Source organism: Oncorhynchus masou, chromosome 13 (genome assembly GCF_036934945.1).
Source record: "Oncorhynchus masou masou isolate Uvic2021 chromosome 13, UVic_Omas_1.1, whole genome shotgun sequence".
NCBI lineage: Eukaryota > Metazoa > Chordata > Actinopteri > Salmoniformes > Salmonidae > Oncorhynchus > Oncorhynchus masou.
The window spans coordinates 67,725,478-67,733,371 of NC_088224.1; the positions used below are offsets into that span (position 1 = coordinate 67,725,478).

Below are 7,894 nucleotides of genomic sequence, written 5' to 3' on the forward strand. Positions count from 1 at the left end.
AGGTTGTGCCATACTGCAGCACAGTTTGCAGTGTGCTGAGTAATTATGTTAGCGTGCACAACGTCATATTATTTTCCTGTTAGCCATTGTTGCCATCAACGCTAGTTTGATCACTAAAGGACATCTTTGAGAAGCTAAGTTATTGAAATGACATGGAGCTGTAGGCCTAAAAGTCCTGTTTACTCTAACTGTTGTTGTGTAATTTACTTATTGGCATAAAGGCCTACTGCAATATTGTGCATATCATCACACAGCATACAAGTCATCCATGTCGTTAAATACAGTCAAGCATTTTAATTATAAAATGAAAGAAAGGGAGCCTTGAATAATTAAACAATGAATAAACTGCAACAAGCGAATGCATTTGCATTTGACTGTTTTTAATATTGGCAGTACTAGAGCTTAAATAAATTGATGTTTTTTCTTGCTCTGTACCCAATGATTTATGAAAACTAAGTTGATGTCCTCATTGTGGTTTTACAAACTTGTTTTTTTTGCATTTCATGTACACACTTCATTAGAATACATATGAAATGCACATTGTTATATTTGGTAACACTTGCTTATTTTCCCTCAACTCCAAACCCATGCGATGCATTGAACAGATGTGGATGGAGCAATGTCTACATAAGTGTGCAAATTATAAACACTCACAGCAGCTCTGATGAAGGCCATGAGGCCGATACATAGAGGTAATTTATAAATATATAAAAGCAACATGCAACAATTTAAAAGATTGTACTGAGTTACAGTTCATATAAGGAAATCAGTCAATTGAAATAAAAATCATTGGCTCCTAATCTATGGATTTCACAAGACTGGGAATACAGATGGTCACAGATACCTTAAAAAAAAGGTAGGGGCGTGGATCAGAAAACCAGTCTGGTGTGACCACCATTTGCCTCACGCAGCGTGGCATCTCCTTCGCAGAGAGTTGATCAGGCTGTTGATTGTGGTCTGTGGAATGTTCTCCCACTCCTCTTCAATTGTTTTGTGAAGTTGCTGGATATTGGCAGGAACTGGAACACACTCTTGTACACGTCGATTCAGACCATCCCAAACACGCTAAATGCTTCTTGATATGCCAGAACCTGTCAGGTGGATGGATTATTTTGGCAAAGGAGAAATGCAAAGAAATTTGTGCACAACGTTTGAGAGAAAAAGTTTTTGTGCGTATAGAACATTTCTGGGATCTTTTATTTCAGCTCATGACAAATGGGACCAACACTTTAAATGTTGCGTTTATATTTGTGTTCAGTATAATATGACCTTATGGAAAATGTCCAAAAACAGTTTTTTGTGTGTTTTTTTTCAAGGATAGATCAGCATTAATATTGCAGATAAATTGTAGGTTCCATCAATGTAATTGTCTGCATCACTTCCAATCCCCCATATATTTCTTTGCAAATATATACAGTTTATACATACCCACCCAGTCCAGGGTTCCTCCTCATTCCCACCATTATCCACACAGCAGAACAACAGTGAAGATATCAAAACCACGAAACACATATGGAATCGTTGCAGTAAACAAAAAAGTGCCAAACAAATCAAAATATTCTCCATACTTGAGTCTCCTCAAAGCAGCCACCCCCTGCCCCGATGACGGACCCGCACACTCCCGGCATTACCACAAACAGCCTCATGAGGTAGTCACCTGGAATGCATCTAAATTAACAGATGTGCCCTGTTAAAAGTACATTTTTGGGATGATATACAGAAAATAGCCCTATTTGGTAAAAGACCAAGTCTATATCATGGCAAGAACAGCTCAAATAAGCACAGAGAAATGACAGTCCATCATTATTTTAAGACAATGCGAAAAATGTCAAGAACTTTGAAAGTTTCTTCAAGTGCAGTCACAAAAAACATCAAGAGCTATGATGAAACTGTCTCTAATGAGGACCGCCACAGGAAAGGAAGACCTAGAGTTACCTCTGCTGCAGAGGATAAGTTCATTAGAGTTACCAGCCTCAGAAATTGCAGCCCAAATGAATGCTTCACAGAGTTCAAGAAACAGACACATCACAACATCAATTGTTCAGAGGATACCGTGTGAATCAGGCCTTCATGGTTGAATTGCTGCAAAGAAACCACTACTAAAGGACACCAATAAGAAGAAGAAACTTGCTTGGGCCAAAACACACCAGCAATGGACATTAGACTGGTGGAAACCTTTCCTTTGGTCTGATGAGTCCAAATTTGAGACTTTTGGCTCCAACCGTCATGTCTTTGTGAGACGTAGAGTAGGTGAGCGGATGATCTCCGCATGTGTGGTTCCCACCGTGAAGCATGGAGGAAGAGGGGTGATGGTGTGGGGGTGCTTTGCTTTGACACTGTTGGTGATTTATTTAGAATTCAAGGCATACTTAACCGCCATAACTACCACAGCAGTCTGCAGCGATACGCCATCCTATCTGGTTTGCGCTTAGTGGGACTATCATTTGTTGTTCATCAGGACAATGGCCCAACACACCTCCAGGCTGTGTAAGGGCTATTTGACCAAGATGAAGAGTGATGGAGTGCTGCATCAGATGACCTGGCCTCCACAATCACCCGACCTCAACACAATTGAGATGGTTTGGGATGAGTTGGACCACAGATTGAAGGAAAAGCAGCCAAGTGCTCAACCTATATGGGAACTCCTTCAAGTGTGTTGGAAAAGCATTCCAGGTGAAGCTGGTTGAGACAATGCCAAGAGTATGCAAAGCTGCCACCAAAGCAAAGGTCGTCCACCCCCCAAAAAATCAAATACAAAACACACTTCGATCCGTTCAACACCCCTCTAGGTCACTACATGATTCCATATGTGTCACCTCAGTTGCGATGTCCACAATACGTAAATCTTAATAAAGAGCAGTGATACTATTAAGGGCATTGTGCGGGTTTTTTCATTTTTCTCAGTTCTCATAATACAAATCTGAGTAAAATTGAAAAAGTGTGCTATATTTGAAATTAGTAATACAGTATTTTATAAAACGTTACAATAGCAAATATTTTAAAACACAGTCATCACAGTAGGCTAAAAGTCAATTATCTGAATACGTAGAAATGTACAATACTCAAAAGAATACAAAAAATATTGAAGAAAATACTCAAAACAAAGCATCTATTGGATCACGTGGCTTTGTCATATTTCAAAGTTCTCATTAAATCAGTCAACAATTCAAATACCTTATGGGTATTTTGGCTGCCATGGCTAAAGTTCAGTGGAACACCATGCAGATCCAGCGTGCAGTTCGAATGTTTATTTATGGTCAAATCCCCCAAGTTACACAAGACTCCAGCTTTCAAAAGGCTCATTTAGCATTTAGCACTAATCTTACCAGCGACAGAGCGTCACTCATTATCCACTGCTTTATCCTCTTGATGACATCGTTTGAAAAAGCCACACTGCAAATTCAAAGAAGGAAAGATTAGAACAGTGATGCATTGATACTTTAATCAAATTGATGTACTGTACACACATCGCAGTCAGACGTGTTCAAATACAACTTGAAATCTTTCAAATATGTTGGGTGTTTGATTTAACCTGTCTTGAGTGCCAGATTGACAGGGTTTGCACTTCCACGACTATTCTATTGGTTCCATTACCACATACAAGCTCAATCAAGCCCAGCTAAAGTAGTTGAAAATGTGTTTGATATACAAAAACTTCCAAAAGATGAATTATTTCCTTAATACGTATGACAATGATTATGGCTAGGAATGGAAAGTCTCCAGTGGAGCCTTCTATGATGGCAGGCAATGATTTCTAAACTGCCAGTTTCATTATCATCACCTCCACCTAAGAAGCAGAACCACAAAACAGAACAGAGAGAGCAAGACCGTTAAACTTTTCCAATAACGTAGGACAATTAATAAATACATTTTTTTGAACTGTCTATTCTATTATTTAAATTGGACATCTCTATTATTGAACGTTTAACCCACCGATTCCATCGATCTCAATTCCAGTGCTTCGAATTGATCTTCATCAAATCCCAGAGTGGCATTAGCTGTAATCTTCTCAGATTAACCTGTAATGATTGATGATGGATGGTCACAACAAAACATTTTGGACATAAAAATCATAAAATGGGCATGGATCTTCACCTCGATATTGCAGAGGAAGTCAATAAAAGTGCATCTACCAACCTGAACTTCTCTGATTGAAGTTTCAGCCTCAACCGTGATTTCCTGTACATCTGTGACTGCACACTGAATGAGATACTCTCCAAAGGCCTGGAGGAATAGCACATATTTACAACTCTAAAGGCAACATACTCTCATTAAATCAAAATAGTGACATTTAACCATTATAGATACATATCACATGACTAAAACTATGTGGACACCTGCTTCTCGAACATCTCATACCAAAATCATGGGAATTAACATGGCGTTGGTCCCCCCTTTGCTGCTATAACAGCCTCCACTCTTCTAGGAAGGGTTTCCACAAGATGTTGTAACATTGCATTGGGGACTTGCTTCCATTCAGCCATAAGAGCATTTAGTGAGCTCGGGCATTGATGTTGGGCGATTAGGCCTGGCTCGCAGTCTGCGTTCCAATTCATTCCAAAGGTGTTCGATGCGGTTCAGGTCAGGGCTCTGTGCAGACCAGTCAAGTTCTTCCACACCAATCTCGACAAACCATTTCTGTATGGACCTTGCTTGGTGTACAGGGGTATTGTCATGCTGAAACAGGAAAGGGCCTTCCCCAAACTGTTGCCACAAAGTTGGAAGCATAGAATGTAGAATGCCATCTAGAATGTCATTGTATGCTGTAGCGTTAAGATTTACTTTCACTGGAACAAAGGAGCATTGCCAGATCCATGAAAAACAGCCCCAGACCATTATTCCTCATCCACCAAACCTTACAGTTGGCACTATACATTTGGGCAGGTAGCGTTCTCCTGGCATCCACCAAACCCAGATTCACCCTTTGAACTGCCAGATGGTGAAGAGTGATTCATCACTCCAGAGAATGCATTTCCACTGCACCAGAGTCCAATGGCGCGAGCTTTACACCACTCCAGCCGACACTTGGTATTGCTCATGGTGATCCATGGCTGCTCGGCCATGGAAACCCAATTCATGAAGCTCCTGAAGAACAGTTGTTGTGCTGACGTTGCTTCCAGAGACAGTTTGGAACTCAGTAGTGAGTGTTGCAACCGAGGATAGAAGATTTTTACGTGCAACGCGCCTCAGCACTCGGCGGTCTCGTTCTGTGAGCTTGTGTGGCCTACCACTTCGTGGATGAGCTGTTGTTGCTCCTAGACGTTTCCACTACACAATAACAGCACTTACAGTTGACCAGGGTGGCTCTAGCAGGGCAGAAATTTTACGAACTGACTTGGCATCCTATGACAGTGCCATCATAGGTGGTATCCTATGATGGTGCCACTGTGAAAGTCACTGAGATTTTCAGTAAGCCATTCTACTGCCAGTGTTTGTCTATGGAGATTGCATGGCTTTGTGCTTGATCTTAAGCACCTGTGAGCAACAGGTGTGGCTAAAATAGCTGAATCCACTAATTTGAAGGGGTGTCCACACTTTTGTATATACAGTGCATTTGGAAAGTATTCAGACCCTTTGACTTTTCCACATTTTGTTACGTTGCAGCCTTATTCTAAAATCGATTAAATTGTTTTTCCCCCTCATCAATATACACACAATAACCAATAATGACAAAGCAAAAACTGTTTATTTTTATTTTTGCAAAACAAAGTACAAAATTATATGAAATATCACATTTACATAAGTATTCAGACCATTTACTCAGTACTTTGAAGCACCTTGGGCAGCTATTACAGCCTCAAGTCTTCTTAGGTATGTTGCTACAAGCTTGGAACTGTATTTGTATTTGTATCTGTATTTGGGGAGCTTCTCCCATTCTTCTCTGCAAATCCTCTCAAGCTCTGTCAGGTTGGATGGGGATTGTTGCTGCACAGCTATTTTCAGGTCTCTCCAGAGATGTTCAATCGTGTTCAAGATGTTCAATCGGGCTCTGGCTGGGCCACTCAATGACATTCAGAGACTTGTCCCGAAGCCACTCCTGCGTTGTCTTGGCTGTGTGCTTAGGTTCCTGTTGGAAGGTGAACATTCGCCCAGTCTGAGGTCTTGAGCACTCTGGATCAAGTTTTGTCATCAAGGATCTCTTTGTACTTTGCTCCGTTCATCTTTGCTACGATCCTGACTAGTCTCCCAGTCCCTGCCGCTAAAGAACATCCCCACAGCATGATGCTGCCACCACCATGCTTCACCGTAGGGATGGTGCCAGGTAACCTCCAGATGTGACGCTTGGCATTCAGGCCAAAGAGTTCAATCTTGGTTTCATCAGACCAGAGAATCTTGTTTCTCATGGTCTGAGAGTCCTTTAGGTGCCTTTTGGCAAACTCCAAGCAGGCCGTCAAGTGCCTTTTACTGAGGAGTGGCTTCCGTCTGGCATATCTACCATAAAGGCCTGATTGGTTGAGTGCTGCACAGATGGTTGTCCATCTGGAAGGTTCTCCAATCTCTACAGATTGGGTTCCTGGTCACCTTCCTGACCAAGACCTTTCTCCCCCGATTGCTCAATTTGGCCGGGCGGCCAGCTCTAGGAAAAGTTTTGGTGGTTCCAAACTTCTTCCATTCAGGAATGATGGAGGCCACTGTGTTCTTGGGGACCTTCAATACTGCAGAAATGTTTTGGTACCCTTCCCCAGATCTGTGCCTCGGCACAATCCTGTCTTCGAGCTCTAGGGACAATTCTGTCAACCTAATGGCTTGGTTTTTGCTCTGACACGCACTGTCAACTGTGGGACCTTATATTGACAGCTATGAGCCTTTCCGAATCATGTCCAATCAATTTAATTTACCACAGATGGACTACAATCAAATAGTAGCAACATCTGAAAGATGATCAATGGAAACAGAATGCACCTGAGCTCAATTCCGAGTCTCATAGCAAAGGATCTGAATACTTACGTAAATAAGGTATTTCTGTTGAATAATTTTTGTTTGTTAGCTACAATTTCTAAAAACATGTTTTCACTTTGTCATTATGGGGTATTGCGTGCAGACTGATCTGGATTTTCATCCATTTTAGAATAAGACTGTAACTTAACAAAATGGGGAAAAAGTCAAGGGGTCTGAATACTTTCCGCATGCAATGTATAGTATAAGTAACTTTGACTAATATATTTCTTAAATGTCATTTTTGCTGACATTTTAAGACAAATATGCTGTTTTATATGTTAATTTCATGAATCCTTTCACATTATAGGTGTAATGAGAAAAGATAGAACTCACTTTTACTTCTGCATTCACAGGGAATACACATCTCTCCTGGAATCCAAACCATTATGTCAGGGACCTAACACTGGCTACTAAATATTCCGAAAATAGAAATGTAAGAATTTTTAACATAACTTAGGTGTAGTACTCTTGATTGTCATTTTGGCGTGATGCTCCTGTGGTGTTATTGTAACGTTAACGTATAAAATAGTTTAGTTGTGTTTGTGCTCACCGTGAAGCTGAAAGGAAGAAAATATATGTAGAAAGATACTAGAAAAGTACATTTCCTAAAGAAAATGTGTGTGCTTGCTAGCTTGTATTGACGGATACATTTTATTGATAGGTTAGGATAGACTTAACATGTGAAAGTTGGTTTTGTATCTCTAGCTTGAACAATTCAACACCACTGTGTTCTTATGGTTGACATTTAAACCATTAACATGTATGCTAATTAATGCAAATATGGACATGGTACACAAAGTATAAATAGCATAACAAATATTTAATAGGTTGGAACAGTCTGGACATTATAATGTTTTTTTTATGTTGATAGCTTATAGGTTGTTAAACTAGAGTGGGTGGAATAATAATATGTATTGTAACGACCCTGGGTTTATAAGCGCGGAAATCGACACAG

The 7,894-nt window shown here is 40.4% G+C and overlaps 1 long non-coding RNA gene across 2 annotated transcripts; it reads right to left on the reverse strand.

Moving 5' to 3' along the window:
- Positions 1–402: 402 nt before the first annotated feature.
- LOC135552902 (uncharacterized) lies at positions 403–4,330 on the reverse strand. Of its 2 annotated transcripts, XR_010457525.1 has the most exons (4): positions 4,138–4,330; positions 3,934–4,019; positions 3,327–3,393; positions 403–1,091 (listed from the first exon to the last, which is right to left on the reverse strand). It is a non-coding gene; the product is annotated as an uncharacterized LOC135552902 (long non-coding RNA). The 2 variants fall into 2 exon arrangements; XR_010457524.1 differs by having other exon boundaries at positions 3,327–4,019.
- Positions 4,331–7,894: the final 3,564 nt, after the last annotated feature.